Source organism: Ceratotherium simum, chromosome 24 (genome assembly GCF_057802395.1).
Source record: "Ceratotherium simum simum isolate JZ-2026a chromosome 24, ASM5780239v1, whole genome shotgun sequence".
Lineage (NCBI taxonomy): Eukaryota > Metazoa > Chordata > Mammalia > Perissodactyla > Rhinocerotidae > Ceratotherium > Ceratotherium simum.
The window spans coordinates 44,998,137-45,012,533 of NC_141923.1; the positions used below are offsets into that span (position 1 = coordinate 44,998,137).

Genomic DNA, 14,397 nt, shown 5'->3' on the forward strand with positions numbered 1-14,397 from the left:
GAAAGACAATTAGTGAATAGGACGTTATTCTCCAGTGGAGAGTCCTGGGTAGGTCAGCTGATCTGTGGGACCTAGCTGACTCCTCTACAAGACAAAGGGCATCTCATTCTGGTCATGAGTAGGTGGTGCTAGGGTTGAAACAGGAAGGGTGATTTAGAAGACTCACGCCATTTTATGGGAATAAAAATAAACTTGGGCTTAGATCTGGCAAAGAGTTCAAAGAAAATAACTAGCACTTAGAATACTTGGTTTTAATTTGTGCTTACCTACCTTTCCCAGATCAGTCATGGTGAATATGTGGCACTTTTTTCATTCTGTTTCCCTTTCACACCCATGGAAAACCTTGTCCTGCTTACTGAGTTCAGATGTAACTCAGAATACTTCTCAACACAGCAGCTAGACAGCTACTACCAATCTATCGGCTTTGTCATAACAATGATTATTAGTTCCCTGCTGTAGATGCTTAGAAAGTTTGGTAAATGTTATTTTATCCAATGCAATAGGACAGGAGCCAAGGCCTTACTGCTGCGTATGAGTCTGCTGGAGTTTCTAGTCATCTGGGCTTAGAACATGCCCAGGGTGCCTCATCTATGGTTCCCAGTTTCAGTTTCTTTCAAGTGAAGCAAAACATAAAGACATCTGTAAAGCCACTTAAGTTCAGAATCCTTTTTCATTTTTACAATTTCCCCCCAGCTTTAACTGTACGTTATCCACACCTAGTACATCTGCAATATTTTTTTAGGACTCACTTTACCAAGTTTTACTAAGGCATTCAACTTGGTTTTCATAGAAACAACAACTGTCTTTCTTTGTGAGCTCACATTTCATCAGCTTATATAGTATTTAATTAAGTTGCATGATTAAAATAACCTGGTGTGAACAGGTTTGGGAACAGTCCTAACTGAATCTCCAGAGGCACACAAAGAACTGGTGGGAGCAGAACGCGTGAGCAGAGCTCTTGGGGCTGAGCTTCCAGCTCTGGCTGAGCCTCGGTCAGCATGTTGCACCCGTGCATCCGGCAGTGTCCGCCAATCCTCTGAGCAGGGTAAAGGGAGGTCAGTTAGAGACTCGCTGTCAAATAGCAGCCCGTAACTCTCACTACAGATGGCGCTAGGCGTGTTTCCTTTATTTGTGCATGTTTTCTTTAAAAAAGGAAACCAATTAGCTCTGAAAGTCCTCATTACTTTTTCGGGGGGTGGGGCAAATATTTTTTAATGATTTTTTTTTTTTTTACAAATATGTTGGAGAATTGTGCAATGTTGCCAGCATTGGACATAATTCTAGGTCACAAATCTGCACACAATTTTGCAGCTGGCCCTATGACAGTAGAACCCTTCATCTCGCCTTTATTGTTTACTATTGTTTACTATGGGCCTTGAGTGATGGTCAAAGTAAAGGAACACACCATCTTTCTCCAAAATGACTTCGGTTGTTGAGTTATCACTGCTGGATGAACCTTCTCTTTGAGCTCTGGTTTGTCTTTCTTGCCTGTGGCCGTCCCCGTGTCACCCACACCAGCAGTGGGAAGTCTGTTCGGCTATCCCTTGATCCACTTCAGAGAAACGATATACAGAATTTGGCTCCTGTGTTGTCAGCACAGTTGGTCATGGCTCCTGCCAGAAGACCCAGGGAAATATGGAATTTTGTACCAGAGGACCCACCGCATCCTTGCTTCCACATTTTTTCTTTTTTTTTTGTGAGGAGATCAGCCCTGAGCTAACATCCGCCAATCCTCCTCTTTTTTTGCTGAGGAAGACGGCCCTGGGCTAACATCCGTGCCCATCTTCCTCCACTTTATATGGGACGCCGCCACAGCATGGCTTGCCAAGCAGTGCGTCGGTGCGTGCCCGGGATCCGAACCAGCGAACCCCGGGCCGCCGCAGCGGAGCGCGCGCACCCAACCGCTTGCGCCACCAGGCCGGCCCCTTCCACATTTTGAACAAAGGAAAAGGCCACATTGCTTTTTTGTTTTTAATTGTGGTAAAATATATATAACATAAAATTTACCCTTTTAACCCTTTTTGAGTGTATAATTCAGTGGCATTAAGTACAGTCTCATGTCATGCAATCACCACCACTATCTATCTTCAGAACATTTTCATCACCCCTAACAGAAACTCTTGTACACATTAAAGGCTAACTCCCCATTCCCTGCCAACCACTATTCTACTTTCTGTCTCTATGCTTTCGACTACTCTAGGTTCCTCGTATAAGTGGAACTATACAATATTTCTCCTTTTATGTTTGGCTTCTTTCATTCAGCATAATTTCCTCAAAGGTTCATCCATGTCGTCTCGTTGCTTTTTACACGGCTTTCCCACTCAGACCACACCATCCTAGCCTAGATGTCTTCCAGGCTTCTAGGAGGCCATAGCCTAAAGTCTTCTGTACACCCCCATGAAGACCATTTTGAGGTTGCCTTTCTCCTTCAGCCTCCTGGAAAGTGGTGGTCACCCGTCCCTCTGCCCAAGTGTGAGTGCCAGCTCTGGGTCTTTTATGGAGACCACCCCACAGTCCCATAGACATGGTTGCTGGGCCACATTTGTCCTTTCCAAGGTTCTAGGATTTTCAAATGCCTATTAAATCTTCTGCAACAATCAATTCAAATACACAAGTTTGGCTATTCAAATTACTTTTTCCAAAAGTACTTTAAATGCATTAAGTTATTAATTGCCTGCTGGCACTTTAATCAAATGAGAAAATTGACATAGCCAGAGGCATGTATTTTTGTGGAAAGAAAATTTATTTAAGAAGAAACAGCAGCTCTTACTGCTTAATTTAAACGGAGAAAACTGTGGAAAATCAACTGCTGTGGAAAATTAATAAAACATTTCCAGCTGCAAACAGTGACTAATTGTACAAGATGAAGACTGCCCGGAATTAATAACTTGCAGTTTTCTGTGTGAAGAACCCCCCACCACTTCAATTTACTGGGAGATTAAATTACTTCTAAGTTTGCCATATTAAAACAGAACATGAATAAAATGTTAGTGAATGTACATCTATTATTTACTGTCTGTGATATGGATATAATTATTTCCAAACAACTACAATGTGACGTGACCAGTAATATTTAAATGACTCTTTTAGCAAGAGAATCTACTGCAACATGTTTTACCCAAAGGAAAAAAATCCTTCTCTTACTTCTAAAGTAATAAAATGATGCCTAGTGGACTTCTGCAGATGGTATGTCCCTGCCCCAGTGGACAGAGATGTGCTCAGTGTCCGAGCTGATGTTTCTCCCTCTCTGCATCAGATATTGCTTTAGGGGAGCATGTGCAGCAGAAAATCTTAGCAACTCCTTCATGAGCTCTGAGCTCAAATGGAAGCTGACCCCACAGCCCAGGGGAAACCAATGGAGATGCTTAAAGGCTTCTCCACGTGCCTGGTGTGACCAGGAACACATGTGCCTAACAGAATAGATTCCTCTACGGGAGGCAGAAGGGAAGGACTGAACTGTCTCCTGAGGAAATGGGCTTCATTCACAAGGGAAGTACACTAGCACAGGCCCCGTCAACCTCATGGGCGTATCCTCCAAGCTTGCTCAAGACATTGCATTCCCTAGTAGGCCTTGGTGATAAAATGAGGGTCAAATAACATAAACAAATTTTATCCCTTTTCTATCTCTGTTGCCAGGATTGGATTATTTTCTGGCCCCAAAGACCTACCAAGAGTGTCCGTTGGTTGTCCTAGTGCATTCAAACTCTGAGATCCTGAGAAACAGGATACTGCAAAAGGACGCCATTCTATGACCAGGAGAGATCTGTTCAAGTGAGAGGGATAAAGAAAAGAAATTCAGAAAACTAAGAATTCTATTTTTATGGAGTGATGGAATGCTTTTAGGTTTGTTTAGGGTTTTTTCTTCGTTTTTAAAATTTTAGAGATTGGAAAATAACTCAAGAAACCGAGAGGAAACGAGCCAATTTGATGTGTGTCGAGGAGATGTATCAAAGATGAAGATTTTCTCAGCGGAGAGGCACTGCCTCCTTCGCCGTTTATCCTTTCGTGCTCACACAGAGAGTGCATTCAGTCTCTCGCCATTTGATATTGCTGGCAGGAAGGTCCACATATTGGCCTGGAGAGAATAAAGGCATGCTGTTTAGAAATGCAGAGGCTTAACCTGAAGCATAACTGGTTTGGGGTTTACCACAGAAGTTATCTGGACATATCATTTGATTTCCAGGTTTTAAATGTAATTCTAAACAAGATCTGACCACATAGTCCTCCACTGTGTGACAGAGAGAGATTTTATCTGCCTCCAAATGCCATTCAGGCTTAATGCTATAGCAGTGAATTGTATAAATTGGGGCATTCTTTGCAGCCCGAAAGCATATGGCCTCTGAGAGTAGAGATGGGGCCTGTTTCCTCCTCCCCCATTGCTCAGGCAAGACACTTTTTAGGTTGTTCCTCTCTATATGGGTTCATTTTGGTTTTCCTTCTTTAGAAACACTTCAGACTCGCTTTAGCAGGCTGAGTCTTGTCTATAAGCCAGGTGGGCAGCTACTGAAACCATTGGATTTGAGGAGTCACTCAGAGAGTTCCTTGACCTGGGAAAGCCTGATCTTCCTGCCGGCAAACGCGAGGCAAGTACCCCCAAGAGAGGCACTGGATTGATTTGCACTTCTGCTAGTGACTCCTAGCAAACAGGATTTGAAAGTGTAGATCATTAGATCCTGAGAGGGAGCGTCTCTAGGGAAGATACCAGAAAGGGAGAAGGGGGAGGGGACACAAAGTCAGACTGCTGGGCCTGGATTGGCCCCTGCCCTCTGGAAGTGGCAGACTGACCTGCCCTCTTGCCTTCACACATCATTTCATGTATGGTGTTTGCCCCAACCTTGAATTAAAACAGGACATTAAAGAACATAATTCTCCCCTAAAGGGTTGTCTATACCTAGTGTCTCCCATTCCCCTTATTTTCCTTGAAACAACTTCAGTCAGACTCTCATCCCTGCTGGTCCTTCAGAACTGCCTTTGTCAAGGCCATCATGACCTTCACATCACCACATCCAGTGGTAACTCCCGTCCTCACATTATTTGACTAGCAAGAACATCTGATCCAGTTGATCTTTCTTTCCTCCTTGAAATGCTTTTCACACTTGGCTACCAGGAGATCACTCGTCTCATTTTCCTTCTACCTCTCGACCACTCTTCAGTCTACTTTTCGTGGTTTGTCTCCCTCCCTCAACCACGGTACTTATCACCACCTCATAGACAATGTGTTCTACTTACTATTTGCTTATCATCTCTCTCTCCACAGCTAGACTAACCTCTATGAGGGCAGGGTATTTGTATCTTGTTCATGTAGTCCTGATGCATGTAGGCACTTATTAAATAGTGATGTAATGTTGAAGGAATAAAATGGTTTAGAATACTCTATTTAAATCAATTTAGGGATGCTGTTTTTTGCAGGGTGTGTGAAAATAATACAATAGAATCATATCTTACATAGGGATTAGACTCTAAAGTCAGCATTTGAGCAGAAAATCTCACACAGTCAAAAATCCATTAAAAAATCTCTTGAGAGAGGACATGTTGGATTCTGACATACCAATCTCTGAATAAACCCAACCCAGTCAGTCTCTTCCTTAGGATTGGAATAGGAATTGCTATTTCTTTGGTTGAGCACCAGAAGAAGTTACTGGTTTGATTTAGGAGCCATGATGAACAAAAATATGTACTTTAAACACCAGTTTAAAGTACACTTGGAGTGGCAACATGCACATGCTCTGAGAAGCAGATGGCAGTCATAGGAAAGTGGATCCCTGGCTTCAGTCTCCTGATCACACACCCTCCAAGGCTTATGCACGTGGAGTAGCAATGTAAGGGAAAATACCAGTGCTTTTAAAATAGTTATTTCTCTCTGAGTTCTTTGAGTTGAATTCATCTGTGTTAAATTGCACATACAGACAGCTCCTTGTATAAAGACTTGCCAGTGTTTCTCAACTCTGGCTAGATGCTAGAATCGTTTATGGAACTTTATAAATATTCAAGATGACTCCAGCCCTACTCTTTCAGATTCTCCAGGGACAGAGCCCAAATCTCTATATGTTTATTTTTTAAAGCTCCATAGCAGAGCCTGATGCATAGCCAGGGTTGGGAACCACCGCTAGAGTACTTGATTCTGTTTTGCTTTATCACAAGTGGGTTTGACATCATCTGATTTTAATGATTTCTGGGCTCATGCCATGTCTAAAGGCTTTCTTGTTTAGGGGAGGCTAGTTTAAATTCTTGTTCTGTGACACTGTGGGGTCCAGGTAGTGCATCACTGGGCAAAATTATAAAATAAGCATCCTCTCCCTGTTAGGGTCCTTCTCCATGGTGCCCCCTCACCCCTAGCCCACTCGGTTCCTGAAGACTGCCCATGGCAGGGAGAGTCTGCTAGAGCAACGTATACTTCAGAAGTGTCCTCTTGGGCAAAAAACTGTGTACATTTCCTTCCCCTTCCTCTCCTCCAATTCCTGCTTACCTTTCCCATTCCCTTTTAGCTAGTTAGAAATTAGTCTCATAAGCCCAACACTGTTGTTATGGGCTGAATTTTGTCTCCCCCAAATTCCTATGTTGAAGGCCTATCCCTTAGTACTTCAGAATGTGATTATATTGGAAATAGAGCCTTTAAAGAGGTGATTAAGTTAAATTGAAGCCCTTAGGGTAGGCCCTAATCCAATTTGACTGGTGTCCTTATTATAAGAAGAAATTTGCACAAAGAGACACCAGGGATGCACATGCACAGAGAAAAGACCATGTGAGACCACAGTGAGAAGGTGACCGTCTGCAAGCCAAGCAGATTGGCCTCAGAAAAAACCAAACCTGCCAACACCTTGATCTTGGACTTCTAGCCTCCGGAACTACGAGAAAATAAATTTCTGTTGTTTACGCCATCCAGTCTGTAGTATTTTGTTATGGCAGCCCTAGCAAACTAATACATTTGTCAAGATGTTATCTACTGATAAATCAGGCATTAATCAAGTATGTGTCTCTGTAAATCATATTAAGATGAAAAAGGTAAGACAGAGACTTTGGCCTCAAGAAGTTTACTATATGATGCTCATTCAGGGGTACTTCTGTTTTTGGAAATTATTCTGGTTGTTCTCCCTTTCCCTCTCTAGACCCATCCTCCATCCCACACTGCCCTGCCCAGTGCCAGGGGATGCTGACCCAGTGGATTGTATCACCTTGGCTCTCTTGCCCTCTGGCTTCCAGTTGGGTTTGGCCAATGGAAATTAACAGCAGGAGATTGGAGGTGGAAAAGAGAGGTAGGTTATTATTTCAACCCCTTTCCATGAAGGGCCGGGTTTCATCAATGCCTGGCTTCCTCCCTGGCTAGAGCTTTCTCTAGGTTCTGTTATCTCCATTCCCTCTCCTTGTCCCTTCAGGCCTAAGGTGGCCATGGTTTCCTGCTACTCCTCCTTCCCAGATGCTCCCTCCTTTTGTTGATTCCTTTAACCTTACCCACACCTCTGTAAAGAATCCCTCAATTAAACTCTTTTTGATTATAGCTCTTTGAGTGTGCTATTCGATTTCCATCAGAAATGTATCTGTATCTGACTGATACAGAGAGATAGAGTAGCATGGTGAGAAAAAAACATCACTTTGGTGTCAGACAGCCTTGAATTTGAACACCAACCCCATCCATAAGCAGTTGTGTTTATCTTTATCTTTCTGGCTCTCGGTTTCCCCATTTATGAAGTGAGGATAATAACACTTTTCTTATACGGTTACTGAGAAGATTAAATAAGGTAATAAATAGTGCCTGACAAATGGCAGGTGCTCAAAAATGATATCACAGAAGTAGATGTAGTAGTTGGTTTTATTTTATAAGACACTTAGAAATACAAAGCTTTAGCCCAAAGGAATGATTTTCTCATGAGAAAGTTTTACGTGCCACAGTGATTTCAAAGGAGAAATTGATGCCCTGACAGTTCCCCTGCAGTGGGCAGAAGTCTAAGATGGCTCCCAACTTCCCCAGCCCATGGTATACATACCCCTTCTCCCAGTTAATCAAATACTAATATAAGTATTATTTTTTTGATTGAGATATAATTGACATATAGCATTACATTAGTTTCAGGCATACAACATAATGATTCAATATTTGTGTATGTTGCAAAATGATCACCACAATAAATCTAGTTAACATCCATTACCATACATAGTTATTATTTTGAAGGGATTTTGCAGATGTAGTTAAGTTTCACATCAGCTGACCTTCAGAGAGGGAGATTATCCAAGTGGGCCTGATCTAATCACATGTGCCCTTTAAAAGCAGAGAGTTTTCCCTGTCTGGTCACAGAAGGGGAAGGCAGTGAGACACACACCAGCTGGCCTGGAAGAAAGAAAAACATCCAACTGTGAACTGCCTGTGGGGGCCACATGGCAAAGAACAGCGTTCCTAGCCAACAGCTAGCAGGAAAACCCAACGACAAAGACCTCAGTCCTACAACCACAAGGAAATGGATTCTGTCCATAAGAGGACCTCAGGCCTCAGCTGACACTTTAATTTCAGCCCAGTGGGCCTGACCTACAGAAACTACGAGATAAAAAAATTGGTGTTGCTTTAAACCACTAAGTTTGTGCTAATTTGTTTCACAGCAATAGAAAACGAACTCATTCCCAACCACCATGCCAGCAAGTTCCTCTCTGACTAAAAAGAAGATGCATTCTGGTCCCAACTCAGATACTGAATTGCTTCATTCCTTGGCTTTCCCACCAGCAAATGACACATGCTCCCCTACACTTCCAGCTCACTAATCTTGAATGTTCACCCTCCAGGAACAAGATTTCAAACAACGTTAAGTAATAACAACCACACATCAAGCTTCTGCCCGTGCTGGGAAACAAAATCGTCTGCACAGCTATTGGCCAAAGGGATAAACAGTGGGGAGAAACAACACAGAAGAGTTTCTGACTTGCAGTGACATTTTCAGTAGACTAACTTAATTTCAAAAGTGATCATGGAAGACTTTGGAAAGTTTCACAGTTCAAGATAGGAAAAGGAAGGCTTACCAAAAGGTGAACATACTGGCACATAAGTTCTTAGCTGCACTACTTATTTCTTTAAGCTACTGCACTTTCTTTCTCAGGGGGCCCTAGTGCAAATATCTATAATCTTAAAGAAACAATCAAGTAAAATAAAGCATATAGGGAAACTTGTTTATGTAGTAGAGGTGTGCCTGAAAAAAAACGGAATTTAAATAACTATCTTGGTAAAGCAGAGCAGATATTAGCCTTAAGAATCAAGCCTACCATTTAAGGAACTTGCTTTTTTTTTTTTTTGTAGGGAAAGATTTGCCCTGAGCTCACGTCTGTTGCCAATCTTCCTCTTTTTTTTTCCCTCTCCAAAGCCCTAGTGCATGGTTGTATATCCTAGTTGTAAGTCCTTCTTCTATGTGAGCTGCCACCACAGCATGGCAACTGACAGACAGGTGGTGTCGTTCTGTGACCTGGGCTGCCAAAGTGGTGAGGGCACCGAACTTTAACCACTAGGCCATCAGGGCTGGCTCTTAAGGAAACTTTGAAGTCTATATTTATAAGAAATTATAAGGGTGGCATAGCGGTTAAGTTTGTGCACTCTGCGTCAGCGCCTGGGGGTTCTCGGGCTTGGGTCCCGGGTGTGACCTATGCAATGCTCATCCAGCCATGCTGTGGCATCGTCCCACATACAAAATAAAGGAAGATTGGCAACAGGTGTTAGCTTAGGGCAATCTTCCTCACCAAAAAAAAAAAAAAGAAAAAAGAGAGAGAGAGATTATAAGCTATAAGTGAAGAATCTTATTTTGTTGGCACATATAAATCCACTTAATTTATCTGTTATATATGTTTGATTTCTCTTTTTCTTTTCTGTTTATAAACAGTAAGGCATATATTTGAAAATGTGTGCTTCAGGTAGATATTCCTGATTTGAATAGATTTTTAAAAAACATTTCTTATGAACATTTAAGAGAATCAAAATTCTTTCCTGAATCTTCATTGTTCCTCGGTTGTTCTATGGAATAATGTGCAGAATTGAGCTTTGCAATACATTGCTAAGGTCTTTGCTATATCCTGGGGATAATTATTACCATAGGTCATTATAACATAAGAAGCCACAAATACATTAGTAATGGCAAAGATGTAAGTGGTTAATACAGCATACATGCTTGGATGGAGATATATTCTTGCAAAAATATCTTTACATTTCAGTAATTAAGTGTGTCATATTAATTGCATGTCCCTTTCACAAATCCTTGAAAAAAAAAAACTAAGAACTTTTCCTCTTGATATCAGATTAGAACTGATTGCATAATTACATTACCTGGATAATTAAATACAAATTTAGTAGCCTTAGAACTGTACAATATTGTGGTTTCATTTTCTAATAGAATTACCCTGCCTTTCATGTAGAATTCTTGCTAAGCAATGGAAATCTAATTACTCAGTGATGTGACATTAACTCTTCAGGGCCCTTTCCTTGGAGAAAAGGCTCAGATTAGAAATGATTCAGGGAGCTTCTTTCTCACTTCATTACAGGAATCCAAATCACAGGAATTAGAGACGTGAGAGATCTCTTAGGCTCTATTCTTTCTTGTCCAGGGGGCAGGAGAAGAGTGTTCGTTATACATTGTTTTTCTGGGTTTGGTTAGGTCCAATTTAGACAACAAAGGACCATTTCTGGATGTAACACATTGTTGGGATGAATCCCTCCACCAGCCCCTGAAAGTCACATCATTACCGTCACCTCGTAGATCCTATAATGATGATCTCAGGACACACTTGTTTGCCAAGGTGATAACGTGGCCGTGTTCATGACAGAATGCTAATTACCTCATGTCGAAAATGATTTAGGCAGAACTAAAACAGGAATATCATCAAGTGAGGGATACCTTCAAATAACTCTGAAAATAACTCCGTGTAGGACTTGAAGGTCATCATTGTTTTGTTTCATAAATAGAGCTTGAAACCACTTTTGCAGGTCAGAGCCCAAATATTTTCGTAGTTGTTGAAACTTACACCAGCTTCAACTCTCTTTCTGAAACGTTTTCCATCAGGGTGTGCAAAGAAATGTCATTCACTGCTGCTTCTGGTGGGAATGGTGGGGTAAAGTATTGTTTTCCACGTTTGCAGTCGTGTCAGTCTGTGTTGATAGCTCACGCCTCTGCGGTCATCTGGAGGTCAGCTAGATAGCTCTGCTGACCTTGGTTGGGCTGGCTCACATGTCTGGGGTTAGGCTGGTGGCAGGTTGATTTAGGCTGGTGTGACTAGGGTGCCTCAGCTCTGGTCCCACAGCAGGTTAGCCTTGGCATGTCCTCATGGCGATGGCAGAAGTGCAAGGAGAGCAAACCCAGTGCACAAGCCTATTTCAAGCCTCTGCTTGCACTGTATCCACTAACATTGCATTGACCAGAGCAAGCCACATGCCTGAGCCCAGTGTCAAGGTCCAGAGTGTTAACATACAGGCTATCCTGCCCATGGTGGTGGGCAAAGGGCATGGATACAGGGAGGTATGAAAAATTGGGGCAATCATTGCTCTTTGCCACGTAGTCCCATCAGTAACTATGAGATTTCTCTTTTGTTTAGTCTGGGAAAGATCTCCTCTCTATTATTGAACTGTCTGTTAGATGACCTTCAATCCTGGAGTAGGTTTAGAAATGAGCCATTAAAAGGGATATTGTTGAAAAAAGTATGTAGTGTCTTATTATCTCTGAGTCCTTTAGTCATTATTGAAATTGCTAATTAGTAAGACCAATCTTGGATACAATTGATATCTTACTTTTCTATCTTTATTAATCAGGAGTATTATTCCTTAGGTATAACTGTCTTAGTCTGCTCAGGCTGCTGTGACAAAATGCCGTGGACTCGGTGGCTTAAATGACAGGAATTTCTCATAGTTCTGGAGGCTAGAAGTCCGAGATCAAGATGCCAGAAGATTCAGTTTTCCAGTGAAGGCTCTCTTCCTGGCTTATAGACAGCCACCTGCTCACTGTGTCCTCACATGGGGGATATAGGGGGAGAGAGAGAGGAAGAGAGCAAATGCAAGCTTATTTGTGATGTCTCTTCTCATAAGGACACTAATCCCATCATGAGGGCCCCATCCTCATGAACTCATCTAACCCTAATCACCTCCCAAAGGCCCCATCTCCAAATACCCTCACATTGGCAGTTAGGGCTTCAACATAAGAATTCTGGGGGGATGTAATTCAGTCTACAGCAATAGCTATTACCCAAGTAGGTTCTGCAGCATGCAAGGGAGCTCCATGAGAGTAGTGTTTCTACTAAAGTGAGATGTGGGTTGTAATGGTAATCGGGTAGGGGTGAACTGGGAGGGGATTGTGAATACTGTGTGAAGGAGAGAGCTTGGGGTATATTTCTTGTGAGAGCTTATTCCTGTGAGCTGGGCCTCAGACTTCACGTTACCCACTCCATAACACAGCATCCATCCAGAGGTGAGTCACATCGTCTAAGATTTGGCAGGATAAACATTGCATTTCTCTGATGACCTCAGTGAGACCACACTAGTGGTAGTGGTGGTGGTAAGGGTGATAAGTCATTACAGTCAATGTCTTTACATTCCCACGAAGACCCCAAACATAGTTTTCTTACAATTGCATCAGAAAAATGAAACAGTTTATACTACAATTGCAGAGATGATTAAGATAATAATTGTTCATATATTTTCACTTGAAATGATACAGTAAAAGAAGAATCATTTTTATTTTATAAATTGTGTGAATTCCTTGTCTTTGAAGATTTGTTTTATGTGCAGAAGATACTATTCAGAAGATAACTTAGTTTTAAAACAATAATATTTGATGTGCTAAATTTACAAATTCAAAAACCTCCCTCTTCCATAAACTTTTAGGTTTAGCTTACAATTTTTATTATTCTATTTATTAGGCTAGCAGATTTGAACAATCTCTTTTTAAGTTAGCCTTTGAATACACTTGTTTAATTAATAAACCTAATTAAATATCTTAGAATACTTTCAGTTACTTTTATTAACTTATACACTTGATTTTCTTTTAAAGTCCTTTAATTGTCTGATTGACCAACCTTCCCAAGTACTCAAATTATTCTCATAAATCCAAGAAATGAATATTATATATGGTGATTCCTAAGCTCTCTTAGACAGCCCAATACTATTTATAAACTTAGATTTCAACTTAAAATCATAAGTCTAAATCAATTACTGAATCACACATTTTAATACTGGAATTACAAGGTTGACCAGTTACTCTAATGGAATGGAGTCTCCTAAACATTATAAGTAGTAGTATATACCAAGTATGTACAGATTCCTTTCCACTCAAATATGTTGAAACTACAACTTAGAGCCCTTTAACACTTCTACATTTAATTCTGTCTTCCTGGAATTGAAAGACTTGAGTTATCTCAAGCCATGTTAAGGATTGAGATTATTTAATGACCAGAGGTTCTGGGCAGGACCAAGACTGGATTCCTGTCAGCAATTCCTGTTGGAATATGCTGATCCTGCTTTATAGTCATTATATTTAAGCCCCTCCAAATGAGTGGTTCCAGGTAGGCCACTGCCCTGGGTTCAGGTTATAAATTACCTAATTCTTCTGTAATCACAGAGTCTAAACACCTCCACTTCCACCCAGGAAAATCACTAGATTGTATTTGACATATTTTAGTCTCTTTATTGTGTATAAGTTTCTTTTCTCCCTAATTTTAAAGACCTTTGAACCTACCAGAAGTATGCCTTCTTTCCATATACATTTTTAAAAGATTATTTTATTGAGGTCACATTGGTTTACAACACTGTGTAAATTTCAGATATACATTTGTGGGACAAAGATACTGCTCAGCCTGTACAATTTATTTAGAATCCTTACATCGATGTCCAAGGACATTTTCTCAGGGGCCATTGCATTCTCCATAAAATTTATTGACTTTATGCTTTTATGTGGAAGACAATCTTTTTTAATCATATTCTGGATCACCTGGATGACAAGATATAATGGAGTCCTGCCATACTGACGTGATCAAAACCTTGTTTATGACTTGTTTTACAATTTCCGTGAGACTCCACTCAGTCCCACATTACTCAATCCCCTCTGGCTGGGAGGGAAGGGATTTACCTCAGGAGGTGATCAAAGACTTTAATCTCCTGCCTACCTGTTCCTTGAGGCATATTGTACCTTGGAAAGTGAGGACACATCTCATTTGTCTGTCCCCATGCCCTAATCTTTGAGACTAACCAGACCACCTAATACTTTTTCCTTTGACATTTCTATAGAATAGTAAAGTAGCTAAAATCATATATGAGGGCCCCCACAGACACTTGCACTGCAGTTCTTGACGGCCCACCGGTCCTGTCCCCGCGCGGCTCTTGACTGCCCATGGGTCCTATCGCCATGCTGAACACAAAATAAAGGTGCACAAATGAACAAGCAGCTCGTG

The 14,397-nt window shown here is 41.3% G+C and overlaps 1 pseudogene; it reads right to left on the reverse strand.

Annotated features, from left to right (window-relative positions):
* The window catches only part of LOC101406711 (large ribosomal subunit protein uL14 pseudogene), a 52,929-nt pseudogene extending 51,249 nt beyond the window's left edge, over positions 1-1,680 (reverse strand).
* Between the last annotated feature and the right edge of the window lie 12,717 nt (positions 1,681-14,397).